Source organism: Maylandia zebra, linkage group LG7 (genome assembly GCF_041146795.1).
Source record: "Maylandia zebra isolate NMK-2024a linkage group LG7, Mzebra_GT3a, whole genome shotgun sequence".
Taxonomy (NCBI): domain Eukaryota; kingdom Metazoa; phylum Chordata; class Actinopteri; order Cichliformes; family Cichlidae; genus Maylandia; species Maylandia zebra.
In genome coordinates this window covers 48,775,530-48,788,320 of record NC_135173.1, presented here as the reverse complement: position 1 = coordinate 48,788,320, position 12,791 = coordinate 48,775,530, and positions in this window count along the sequence as shown.

Genomic DNA, 12,791 nt, shown 5'->3' with positions numbered 1-12,791 from the left:
GGTGGAACGCAATAAGCGCCTGGCGGATCGCCACCGGACCCCTGCTCCCACCTACACACCTGGACAAAAGGTTTGGCTGTCTACCAGATTCATCCCCCTCAGGTCTGAGTCCAAGAAACTGTCTCCCACTTTCATCGGTCCCTTTGAGGTCGACTCTGTGATTAACCCTGTCTCTGTCCGCCTTCGCCTGCCCCGGAATATGAGGATCCATAACTCCTTCCACGTGTCGCAAGTGAAGCCGTGTCTCTCTAGTCCTCTGTGCCCTCCTTCCGGACCCCCTCCACCCGCCCGGGTCATTGATGGCCACCCGGCTTTCACCGTTTCGCGGATCATGGATGTCCGGCGCCGGGGGCGCGGTCTGCAGTATCTCGTGGATTGGGAGGGCTACGGGATGGAGGAGTGTTCTTGGATCCCGCGGGCGGCCCTCTTGGATCGGGGTATGGTGCGGGCGTTCCATGCGGCTCACCCTGACAAGCCTGGGGGTCGCCGGGAGGCTCCCGTCAGGGGGGGGGGGGTACTGTCACGGCCAGGCGGATCAGCTGCACGCTGATCAGCCCTCTGTTTCTCTTCCTCTTCTCTCTCGCCGGGGCGGAACTCACTGTGGGTTCATGCCCTTGGTCCACGCCCTCGGGAGATGAGACCCAGGTGTCTCATTAAGGGGAGCAGCATTTAAGCCAGGAGGTGACTGCTGTTCGTCGCTGGATCGTTGTTTACCACGCGTTAGTAAAGTCAAAGCTACAGCAAGTTTAGTGAAGAGTGTTTTCCTCTGTGCATCGTCCTTAACCCTGTCTCCCTGTCTACAGAACCTCTTGGATTTTTCCCCGTGTGTTTCCCGTGTGGCAGTGTTGGAGTGTGAACCTGTGATCGTGTGAGTGGATATTCTGAAGAACGTATGCTTTCCCTTGGACTTCCCTGGAGACCCCTTCTTCCCCCACTCAGCTGTATATAACACCCCCCTGCACATTCTTGTATATACACCTGGTGACTTGTAAATAAACTCTTCTTGTAAGCATCAGTACCGGAGTCCTGCGCTTGAGTCCTCCTCCCAACCGTAACACATGCACACACATGCGCGCGAGCATGCTATTTGGATTTTGCCATTGCCTTCATTTATACTTTTTTTTTTTTTAAAACAAAACAATGCGGTGTGAGTGTGATCAAAATGCTGAAAAAGAAAGAAAATAATATGATGCGAAATTATTGATGTTGTGGCAGTGAAGTTCTAAATCTGAGTTTTATCTCTTTGTTATTGCAGAAAACCTGATGAAACACAATCATTCTGATACCTAATGGCTTATGCAATACAATGATTCAATGAAAATAATCTCTCAGAATCAGTGTGATGCTGATATGCTAAGTAAAAGGCCTCGTTGGCTTTTAACACTAAATGTAGTCAGTCCTTCATTTACCCAAGCAGATTAATTTGTTTGCGAGTGTATGAGGTAATCTACAGCTGTAATTAACTTTTGGTTTTGGTTACCTTAGCTATGATTTTAGAACTGAGGGGTACGCTATAGAGCAAGTTAAGCACAGCTAGACTTTCTTTACATTGACTGTAAAGGAAAGAAGAACATGGCAATCAGCTGTCTTTGTTATCCCAGGCTTCACTCTGCTACCATGAAAGGAGGACATCTGATACAAGATTTGACTCTCATTCCACACAGAGTAGACTGGGTAATTGATTACTTATTAATCTCAGTGCATATGGTATACTCTTCTTATTAAGCCTCATTGTAATGTGAAACATAAACACATTTAGGAATGTCCCAAAATCTTTCCAAGGGATACTGTCTTCACTAGAAAAACTGATTATTTCCAAGACCTTTAAAAAAAATCTATTTTTATGTTTTTCTGTGTTATGTTGATATGCATCTCTTGTGGTTCTGCAAAATCACATTTGTCAGGAACAAAGATGAAAGTGGTGTGGCACCATTGTAGTGTTGCAAACAATGATTTAGCACTTGCAAGGAGAAGTGCTTTAAACCTCTAGAAACTAGGTTTTTAATCTGAAGAGTTTCTCTAAAATATTTAATACTGCTGAAAAAATAAGAAACTATTATACGGCTACATACACAGAAATTTTACATCATTCAACATCTTGATTTTATTTAACTGTTATTTATAGTTAATTGTTAATTACCTGTCTCTCAAAGGGATAAACCATCTGAGTTAATTTTCATTGATTTCATTTTCAATTTTTTTTTCATAAAGTTGCCTAATTTTCATACAATCTCAATACTATGACTGAGCTAAGGTAGAGGGGGTGTTGAGAAGAACTTGTCAGATCTGAAAAATAGAAGGTTTTTCTCTCTTTAGATTGCTCCCTGAGCAGGTAAGCCTTGGTGTGATCTTTTCAGTCCCCAGTTCTGAAAATCTGAGATTGATGCCAAGGATTCATACTGCTCCTCCATAATGTTCAGCAGCCTGTCCTCTGCTGTGGCGATGGCTTCAGCACTGAGCACATGGCCCACTGTTTTCATGCCAGATGCAACAGTGCAACTCCTGTTATACATTTGGAGCAGCTTGTGAGGGCGTTTGTAGGGTTCCAAAAGGAAATTATCTTCCAGCAGGTAAAGAGACAATTATTATTGCCACACAGTCACTCTCATCATAAAGCACTTATGAATATCTTGCTATAAGTGCTCATTCTTTTTGCATCTATTATTTAGTTTTAGAATGATCCACAGGCTTGAAATGAATTTATCACAGCTCCTCTTGAGTGCCATGTACAATGACAAAAATATTTCAAGGAGAAAATGCCATGGCTCACAGCCAATCAAAAGCAGGATGTAAAACATGTACAGTAAATGCACTGCGAAACCACCACCAATAAGAGCTAAGCAGGTATTGCATTTAATGAACATTCTTTTTTAATTTTTTCAAATTTCAAAGAGAAGTAGTGAGGGTGTAATGCAGAAGCATTTTCAGCAATGGTGCCTGGGTTTCATCTTTCATGCGTGAAGCCAGAACATACACCTCTGGATGATGAAGACTGGTTCTGTAGTGAGCAGGATGGATATTATAAATCATCTGCTACTGCCACTAAAGCCAAGGGGGTGGGGAACTGGTCCAGTGCGCACTGGCAGACAGCAGCAGATGATTTGAAGGGTTACCATGTTTAATTTCTAAGGCAGCAGATAAGGTCAGCATAGTGTGCTGTAAGTCTCTTTATTGCTATTAAATACTAACTTAACATATAGGATGTAGTATGTATAGAAATTTGCAAGTGTATTTGCAGATATATGCATCATCTAACAATGAAAATAAGCAAACGTGATCTGTGTACCACAGTACAATGCTGCCGCACAAGACATTTCCAACCGATGCACTAGATTAGACTAGTTCGTATTCGGATCTTGTGTGAGTCATTTGTCTCATACTTGCACCTTTGTTACCTGTGGTGCAGGTAACAAAGGTGCGATGGTAAGAGATTGCCGCCTGACCAGGCATGATGCTGTGTGAAAGAATATGTCTTTGGGGGAAAAAAAACAAACCAAGACAAAAAGAACCCTCTCACTCCTTGACCATCATGTTTTGACTTAGAGAAAGTCTGTAAGAAGAAAGATTTGAAGCTCCTGGCCTGCTAATTTCTGCATCCTCCCATAGTCGCACATGCTAGGTTAATTGGTGATTCTAAATTGGCTCTTGGTGTTGATGCAAGGTAGATAATGTTCGTAAGTGCTACATGTGGGTGAAAAAGGTACACGTGACCTGTAGTGCAGAGCACTCTAAATGCTCAGGAAGACTTGAAAAAGGCCTTTTCAAACTGTCAGTCTATTTAAGCAAACAAACAAACATTAAAAATACAATAATGAAAGTATTGTGAAAACTGCAATTTTCTGCTTTTTTATTCAAGGAAAACTGAACTATTTTGTGGATTAAGTAGACTCTAACATGTTTCATTTCATTGTGACTTATAGTCTACAAACTAGCCAGTTTATTTTGTACCATATGAGTGGGTGTGTTAGGGAAATTCACAATTCTAGGTGGCAAATTATTGAAATTTACATAAATATTTCGTCTACTCTATCATAATTAGTTATTCTATTTTTGTTCTATTATGTTTTTCAGTTTTGGAATAGCAAATTTATTGAAGCTGGGTCCCGAGTTCATAGTTAATATCAATGAGCATGGACTAAGCAGAAAGATGACCTGTTCTTGCTGATTAAGAGTAGTTTACAACAACATAGCAGTTTTTAATCATCAAAAAAGAGTATAAAAACTGGGCAGGCTAAGATGAAATTTGAGTTAATAAACAATAATCAAATAAAAATAGTATGTAATTAAACACTTAACTTTTAGATTCATTAGCATTAAATAATCATTTTAAACATTTTCCAGGTCTGGACTTTTTGTTACTTTATGTTGTATATAATTTGAAAAAGCATCAAAATGATTGGATATTTGCCTTCCTAGTCTGCTACACCTTATTATTAAGCAGATGAGTGATAAACTTGCATTTGGTCCCTCTTGACTGGACATAAGCTGAATAGAAGTGAGGCCATCATCAAAAATAGAATTTTCACTCGTAAAAAAAACTCTTAAAAAGAAACAATGCACTGCACCAGCTCAGCAGCACTGAAAGGGCTTTAGACCACAAGAAGACAATTAAAGTAGATGATTACAGACATATTTCAGCAGTTCAGAAAAACAACTTCTCAACATCTAACCAATTTCAGAAGAGTCTCAAGGTGGTAGGTGTATCATTATCACAGTCCGCAACCAAGAAACACCATCACTGATGTAAATACAGTTATTTGGTTGTTCTTGAGTTTACAACAAGATGGAAACCACTGGTTACACTCAAGAACATGTAGACCAAATTAGACTTTGCCAGAAAAACTCTAAATGATGTTATTCAGTTCTGGAAAAACATCTTTGAACAGATGAGATCAAGAATCTATATTTGAGGTTGTAGAACTTGTATCAGAGTAATGGGAATAGAAAAGTATTGAGAAGGAGAAAAATAGCTCACAATCCAAATTATATCCCATTATCTGTCAAGTCTGGGGAAGGCAATGTTATAGCATGTCTCGCTGCCAGTAGAAGCAGACCACTAGTATTTATTGATGATGTGACTTCTAATAGAAGTAGCAAGATTAAAACAGAAACCACCCCCAGAAAATCTGCTCTTCAATAACAGCTTGATTCTTTGATATAAAATAATTTAGTGGTGTACCTACAATATAACATGGGGAACATTAAGAATAACAATGAAATATCAGAGCAATCTATGCATAAGATTGAAGAGGACTGACATGCAAATTAAAAGCTCAAGCCAGAAACTGCATTCAATACAAGGGTTTCTTCCTTTCTTCAAGTAATAAAATGTATTATATGTAAATTCATATCACGCAAGTCTTAAGAAGACAGAATTATCCATTACTCTTGTTGCATCCAATATTTGTGGAGAAGTAAAATATGCGTCAGGGTCAATGCAACAGACTCAATGACAGGACACTCTGGAAAACGTTTAAAGACTTTGTTTACCTCCTTAAATGCACAATCGTAAAAATGCAGAATGTTACTGAAGTTGAAAAGTGGGGTTTTCAAGGCGTTTAGTTAGTTTGTTATTACTTTCACAGACGGAATTGCAGGTGAGACTTCTTCGTCTTCCACGGGTAAAGCTATGAAAAAGTGTTTACTGCTTTAGGATTTCTTATTTCTCAGTTGTTGTTTTTTATTACTCATGCTTAAATGTTTCAAATCAACAAAATAAATAAATAAATATCCAACAAAGATAACCTGAATAAATGCTAAATATATTTTTAAAATAACAATTTCACTTATTAAAGCCTATCCAAACCTACCTGAACCCGTGTGTAAAAGTTGTTGTCCCTTAAACCTGATAGCTGGTTGTTGTGTACCCTCGGCAGCAGGAACTGCAGTCAAGCATTTCCAATAACTGGCAATGAGTCTTTCACATCGCTGGGGAGGAATTTTGGCCCACTCTTCTTTGCAGAATTGTTTGAATCCAGCCACATTGGAGAGTTGTCAAGCATGAACGGCCTGTTTAAAGGTCATAACAAAACATCTCAATCAGATTTAAGTCTGGACTTTGACTGGGCCGTTTTATTTCATTTTTTTCCATTCAGAGGTGTGTTGGATCATTATCCTGCTGCATAATGCAAGTGCACTTGAGCTTAAGGGTTTAAATTGATGGCCAGACATTCTCCTTCTGGATCCTTCATGGTTCCATCAGTTACAGCAAATTGTCCAGGTCCTGAAGGAACAATGAAGCCCTAGGCCATCACACAACCAGTGTTGCTTTTTTTTTTTAATCATATGTTGTGCTAGTTTCATGCTAGATGTAATGGTGAGTTAAGCCTTCCAAAACTTTTGTCTCATCAGTCCACAGAATATTTTATCATCAGGATGATGTTGAGCAAGCGTTTGCGTTCTTTTTCCCTTTCAAACTCTCCCATGGATGTGTTTTTTTGTGTTTTTTTTCTCTTTCTTCTGATCTTAACTGTAAGCTAATTTAGGCCTGTCGTACTGTGGATGGGTGCTTTGGTGACCTCCTGGACGAGCTGTTAATGCGCTCATGGAGTAACTTTTCAAAAGCCAGCAACTCCTGGGAAAGTTCTTTATTCTTCCAAGTTTTCTCCATTTGTTAATGATGACTCTCATCGTGGTCTGTTGGAGAAAAAAAAATCAGAAAGGGGGGAAATACTTTGTTTTACAGCACTGTATATTTGCAGGGACTCTCTTTTTCTCCACAGGCTCACACGCAGGTAAGGTCTCTCCAAATCCACAGGTTTGAACTTGGGTGAGTATTTCTTTGTGAGCAGGAATGGGTCAGGCCGTTTTCTCCAGGAACAAGGCAGACAGGCACACCAGGACAGAAGCTGCAACAATGTAGGATAGATCATGTAAGCACAGAGCATGAGTTGACAGGCTAGCAGGCAAGGGCTCAAACCAAGAAGTTTTAATTACACTGCCACACTGAATAGTTTAATAATCTGAGAATTAGGGTTATATATTGCTGGTGATAGTTGATGAAGATCATCATGGGGCAGTCACGTGTATTCCTGGGAGGAGGTAATCCAAGTAAACCTCTCGCACAGGTAGAGGAGAGAAAGGAAGATAGTGGATCTGAACCGTAGAGGGGGTCTCTGATAAGATGAGGGTCTTTCAGCAATTCGATTCTCAGGTTTTTAATAGTTATTTGGTCGGTAATCTTGAATATCGCCTTTGGTAATGCTGAAGGACTTTTGAAAACATGTCTTGCAATTCTGTCTTTTCAAAAATGCAAAAAGAAAATAATTCGGGGGGGCCTAACAGTTTCTAGTCCCTGCAGTAATTTATACTTGTTATGGATATAAACTGTGTGCAGTGCCCCGAGGAAAGTCACAGAAAAAAGGTATTTTCTTCAAGTACTAGTAGGAAATAAACACACAAACATTTAAAACTAAAGGGTGATCAATTTTGATTTCACCGCAGCATAATTTAATGCAAGTTCCAATATTTTACCAGACCTGGTAGCTTTATTACAGCTGTGCCCACATATCCTAGATCAGTGGTTCTTAACCTTGTTGGAGGTACTGAACCCCACGAGTTTCATATGCGCATTCACTGAACCCCTCTTTAGTGAAAAATAAAATATGATTTATTTCAAATTCAAGACATATATATGTTTTTTATTGGTGCACAAAATGAGCCGTGCATGTCACGGTGGAGGCTCTGCTGAACCCCTGAGACCGACTCACCGAACCCCTAGGGTTCGATCGAGCCCAGGTTAAGAACCACTGTCCTAGATTATAGACACTCAAACATTGCTAACACTCTAGTTTCTTTAAAGTGAAGGTGAAGAGCCGACCAACAACAATCATACGGTTTGGATAAAATTGAGGAAAAAAATATAGAAATTTATTTATTTTTCTTTATAGGGTTGTTTGAATCTAATTGCATTGTTTCACAAGTCTTGCTAGTGGTATTGGGAATAATGCTTTTACTGCATGTTCCTAGGATTTTGCCAGTCCCAGTAGGAACACAGCTAAATGAACACATTAAATATTTATAACATATGTGAAATGAAAATAAAATAAATGGTATTAATACAGAGATAACACAGATGCTAATTGTGTGGTGCTGCTTGCATTAGTCTAAAGGATAAAACCTTTTACTAGCTTAATCCTGCATAGCGTTATTTCCGATTGGATATTAATTTACTATCTTCTGTTGGGATCATTTTGAGTTCGTCCCTCACACACTGTTTACCCTCCAACTTCACTGCTGGCTATCTATGTAACTGCACAGTCAGGTTTATCCACCCAGTCAAATTAATCCTCAGGAACAGCTTTGAATGTACTATATCGCTGCTGGATTTGGCGCATGCACATAATAAAAGTGTCATTCAGGGGGGGACTAACACACTTTTTTTGGCAGAAGCTTAAAGTCAAAATATATATTACCTACCCTCATGGTTTTCCATTTATTTTCCCAAAGTGCATGTTTCCTTGAAAATAAAGGCAAAGAAAGTGTGGTTACTGGGGAGGTCTATATTTCTCTAGAATTAGAGGCTGTTCTCAACCATCCCCCAATCACAACTTTGAAGGCCCTTAAAGAAGCCGAAATGTAAAAAGCTGGCAAGGTCTACCAAAACATTTACAAAAACTTTGGTGTTCACCAATCCACAGTAAGGTATTATTTACAAATGGAGGAAATTCAGGACTGTTGATCCTGCGAGATCACACAAACAACTCAACATGAAATGCTGAACAAAATAAAGTGAAACAGCAAGAGATGCCTACAATTTGCTTGAGTCTTTTTTTATTCATCCATTAAGAGAAAATTACACAAATTCACAATCCTCTGGCGTGTACTAAACTGCTTTTGAAGGGGGAAAAAAAGCCTCTGCAGACCAACAACAAAACCTCGTCCAAATTGAGTCATGACCATGGTGGAGAGAGTGTTATTGTTGGTTGCTTTTCTGTCTCAGTTCCTGGGTGTCTTGTTATGACTGACCAAACAATGAATTAAAAAACAACAAAACAAACTGCATTATGAGACTTAAAGAAGAATTTCAGTTCAACAGTCCCTAAGCTAAAGCTTAGGAGAGGACGTCTGATGCAACAAGAAAATGACCCAAAGCATTGAGTAAATGAACAAAAGAATAGTTGTGAAACAGTTTATGTTTTGGATAGGTCAAGTCAAAGCCCTGACTTTAACCTGATTTAGAAGCTGTGGTCTGACTAGAGGAAAGCTGTTTAAAAAAAACTCTCTCAGACATATTGATGAACAAAAATATGTTTTTTTCTCTACAGAGGAACGTTCCAGGTCTACTCATTACATGAAGTACAACTATCTCTGTGTTATTTAGGTTAGTCAGATTGTGTTTTTCTACACTGCTGTGCAAATGTTTCGAGCTACCTAGTATTAGGAAAATGGGAAATAGGTGCAGTATGCTATTAAAACACTATTTCTTTGTGTGTTTTTCTCTCCAGATATGCTTTTACTGCATTGGCAGTGTGTTTGGGATCATGGTCATGCTGTCAAATGAAGCTGTTGTCAATCCATGCTTGTTATTGCACGGTGAATAAACATCTGATCGTACTTTTCTGTGTTCAGAATTCCATCAATTTTGACAAGATCCCCAGCACCACTGGCTGAAATGCAGCCCCATCTGTGTGTTACAGCTGTCTGTAGACACTTACTATTAAATCACTCTTCTAATCGCCTCCATACATACCATTTCAAACACAAACTTTGCATTTGGATTCATGGTTCAATATCCTGAAATGAAATCCCAAATCATTACCGAGCCTCAGACGATTTGAACCAAAAATGTCAGATTTGGATTTATCACTCTATAAGATCTTGTGTAATTTGGCATTTTTCAGCCTTTTCTCTCCCTTGCTTAAGAATGGCTTTTTGACAGCCACACTTCCACTGAGGCCATTTTGATGAGGCTTTGGCAAACAGTAGATGGATCAACTACACGCCAGATGCTTCTCTCAGGTCCTGTGGAACACCTGACACATGCGGACATGACTTTTTTTGTCCTTCACCTTTTTTTAAAGATACTCTGCACAACATGCTAAGCTGTCCCAGGTTTTTAGGAATCATCTTGTTGGTGCAAAATACTATTTAATGCCCGTCAGACTTTATCTATGTTAACTTTGGCTTTTTTCATAGACTCAAGAAAAGAAATCTGAACAAATGATGTGTTTTTGAAACATGCTGCGAGTAAGAAAGTGCCTAAAGATACAAAAGAAAATTATTGAAAAACCTTCAGAGAGCCTGGAGAATTATTGCTCATCACTTGAAGAACAACATCTTCTTGGAAGCAAAATATGGGGAAATTAAAGGTGGTTCAAGATTTTTGTACAGCCCTAATTATTGTGACTCTGATGATGATAATACATTTTTAAGAAAAATCAAAGTAAACAAAGTACTTTAACTGTATTGTACATAAAAAGGAATGTGGAATTACATCTTTTGGAAAATTTTTGGAACAACTTTGGAAAATTTGCATGCACATGCAGCTCTAACCTTACTTCAAAGAGAAATGTTTTGAACCACTTTGTTAATGACAATGACTTTCATGCCACATTTTTCAGACTATTGGGGTCTTAGCTTACTCGTGCTCATTTTATCTAATTACATTTATCAAACAACAAAGGCCAGAGAAGGCAGAGGAGATGCACACTAATTACATTAGAGCTGGAGGAAGACTGGCACATGGGATGAAGTGATTTGGCAACTCTCAGCCTTACTGACAGTGCTCAATAACTTCAAGCCCATCCCAGCTGTTTATGAGATTGCGCTTTCATCCAGACATCAGTCACATTTAAGATGTTGCCTTAGTCTTTATGCTACAGACCCTTACTAACACGAATAGTGAAATCATGAAGCAGCAGATGTTATTGAGTAAGTAAATCATATCAGACGAGGACTGGGTGAAAAATTGTCAAGTAACAAGAGCATTAACGTGTCCGTGAACAGAATCCAAATGTACTGTATTTAGGAATTTTCCCACAGCAAACACACATCGTAGAAAAGTCTTTTTTTTTTTTTTTGTCACTACAGACTTTGGAGTTGACTTTTCTCCCATGCTATTTTAATATTGTCACAAGACTCTCATCATGATGCAAAACCCATTCTGTTTGTATTCTGCACTATTTTTTCTCCAGATGCTTGGCACAGTGAGCTCCAGGAATACCAGGCTGCTCAAACAGGTCCCGGAGAGCAAATCCAGCATCGCTTTGTGGCAGTATTTTCCCTAGAAGACAGTGTCGCTCTTACTACTGTACAAGCTTTTCAACACAACTCTGAATCTTCTGTTGACACAAAAGGGTGTTTGTGTGTCTGTGAGTGTGTATTTTTGTCTGCGTCTATGTGTTCGTCAGTGTTTACTGAGGGGATACAGACAGGAACTTAGTAGTTTGCAGCTGTCACAGTGAGATGTCAATATTTATGACATGTTGTTTGCTATCTGGTGTGAACATTTTCTCCTTCAGATGTCTGCTTCAGACACACTATTTGCACATTCACACAGCATTATTAAGCATCGTGAATATAAACCACAAAGCCAGGACAATTAAATTAAATGCAGAGCAATGCTTCATTTTTCAGGAGGGCCCTTTTCACACATAGCCATGCTGCACATCACAGAGATGGGAGCGCTAAGCTGCCTAGTAGAACACCCAAGTCTGTTTGCCACTGGAGCAAGGAGAATAAGGCAGAAAAAAAGCACTGATTGTTTTTCTTTTCTGCCCAAATATATTTTTGTGACTTGTCTGTGAATCAGACTGGCAACCTTATCGTTGCAATCCCCTCTTGGTGGAAGTATGAGGTAAAACCATAAAGGTCTACATGATGACTTATAAATGCAGAAACGAGAACAAAACAAAAGAAAGTGCCAAAACGTTTCATTTGTCTTTCATGGGAACGCCATGCGAATTTGTCTATTTATTAAATTGGAAAATCTAATCAATCTGGCACTGAACCAACTACACCTGCATGTGGGCATTTTTTTTGTCGCTCTTCTTTCAGGCATAATGGAACTGACAGCCATTTGACCCAGAATGAAGGCAATGCTTCAGTCAAATGGAAGGAGTTCTGACACCTTCCCCAATCCCTTTAGGCCTGGCTCTGTGCATGCTTCAGCCACTATTTTTCTTTCTTTTTAACAGCACACAACTTTGAGCAAGCAGTCTCGCTGACCTTCTATAACTCTTTTATCCGAGATCCACAAATTCAATCTTCCACAATATATGTTTTCCCCCCCTCCTGATTCATTTACTCTCTCACATTCAGTAATGTACTGCAGTTCTCCTTCACTGTCCACATTTGTTCTCAAATTTTCATCTCGAACGCAGATCTCTTGATTGCTTCCATGCTGTGATTTGTAATGAGAAACAGGTGTGCACAGTGTTTTGTGAATCTGGGACTAAGCACAAGTACATAGATACAGGGATTTGCGTATGCAGTTTTTTTCTTAGTTGCACATTAATCAAAAATGTTCTAAACTTAAGGCCAAAGCTTCTGTGATGTGTTAAAGTCCACAAGGACCAGACATCTACAAGCATCCTTGTGCACTGGGTGATTAAAATATCATCACAGCTTAAATTAGCACTTCATTAGTAACACTGGTAATTTCACAATGGAGCACTCTGTGAGAAAAATAAAACACTAGACTTTAAAGAATAAGGAGACTAAAGAGCAATACGCTTCAAGAAGAGTTCAAATCTGAGGATGTTTTCACCGTGCTACGTTGAAAACATAAATGATGAACGAGTAAACAGGTAAAAAGGGCAGAGAAGCAAAATCCAATCTGAAAAAGGAGA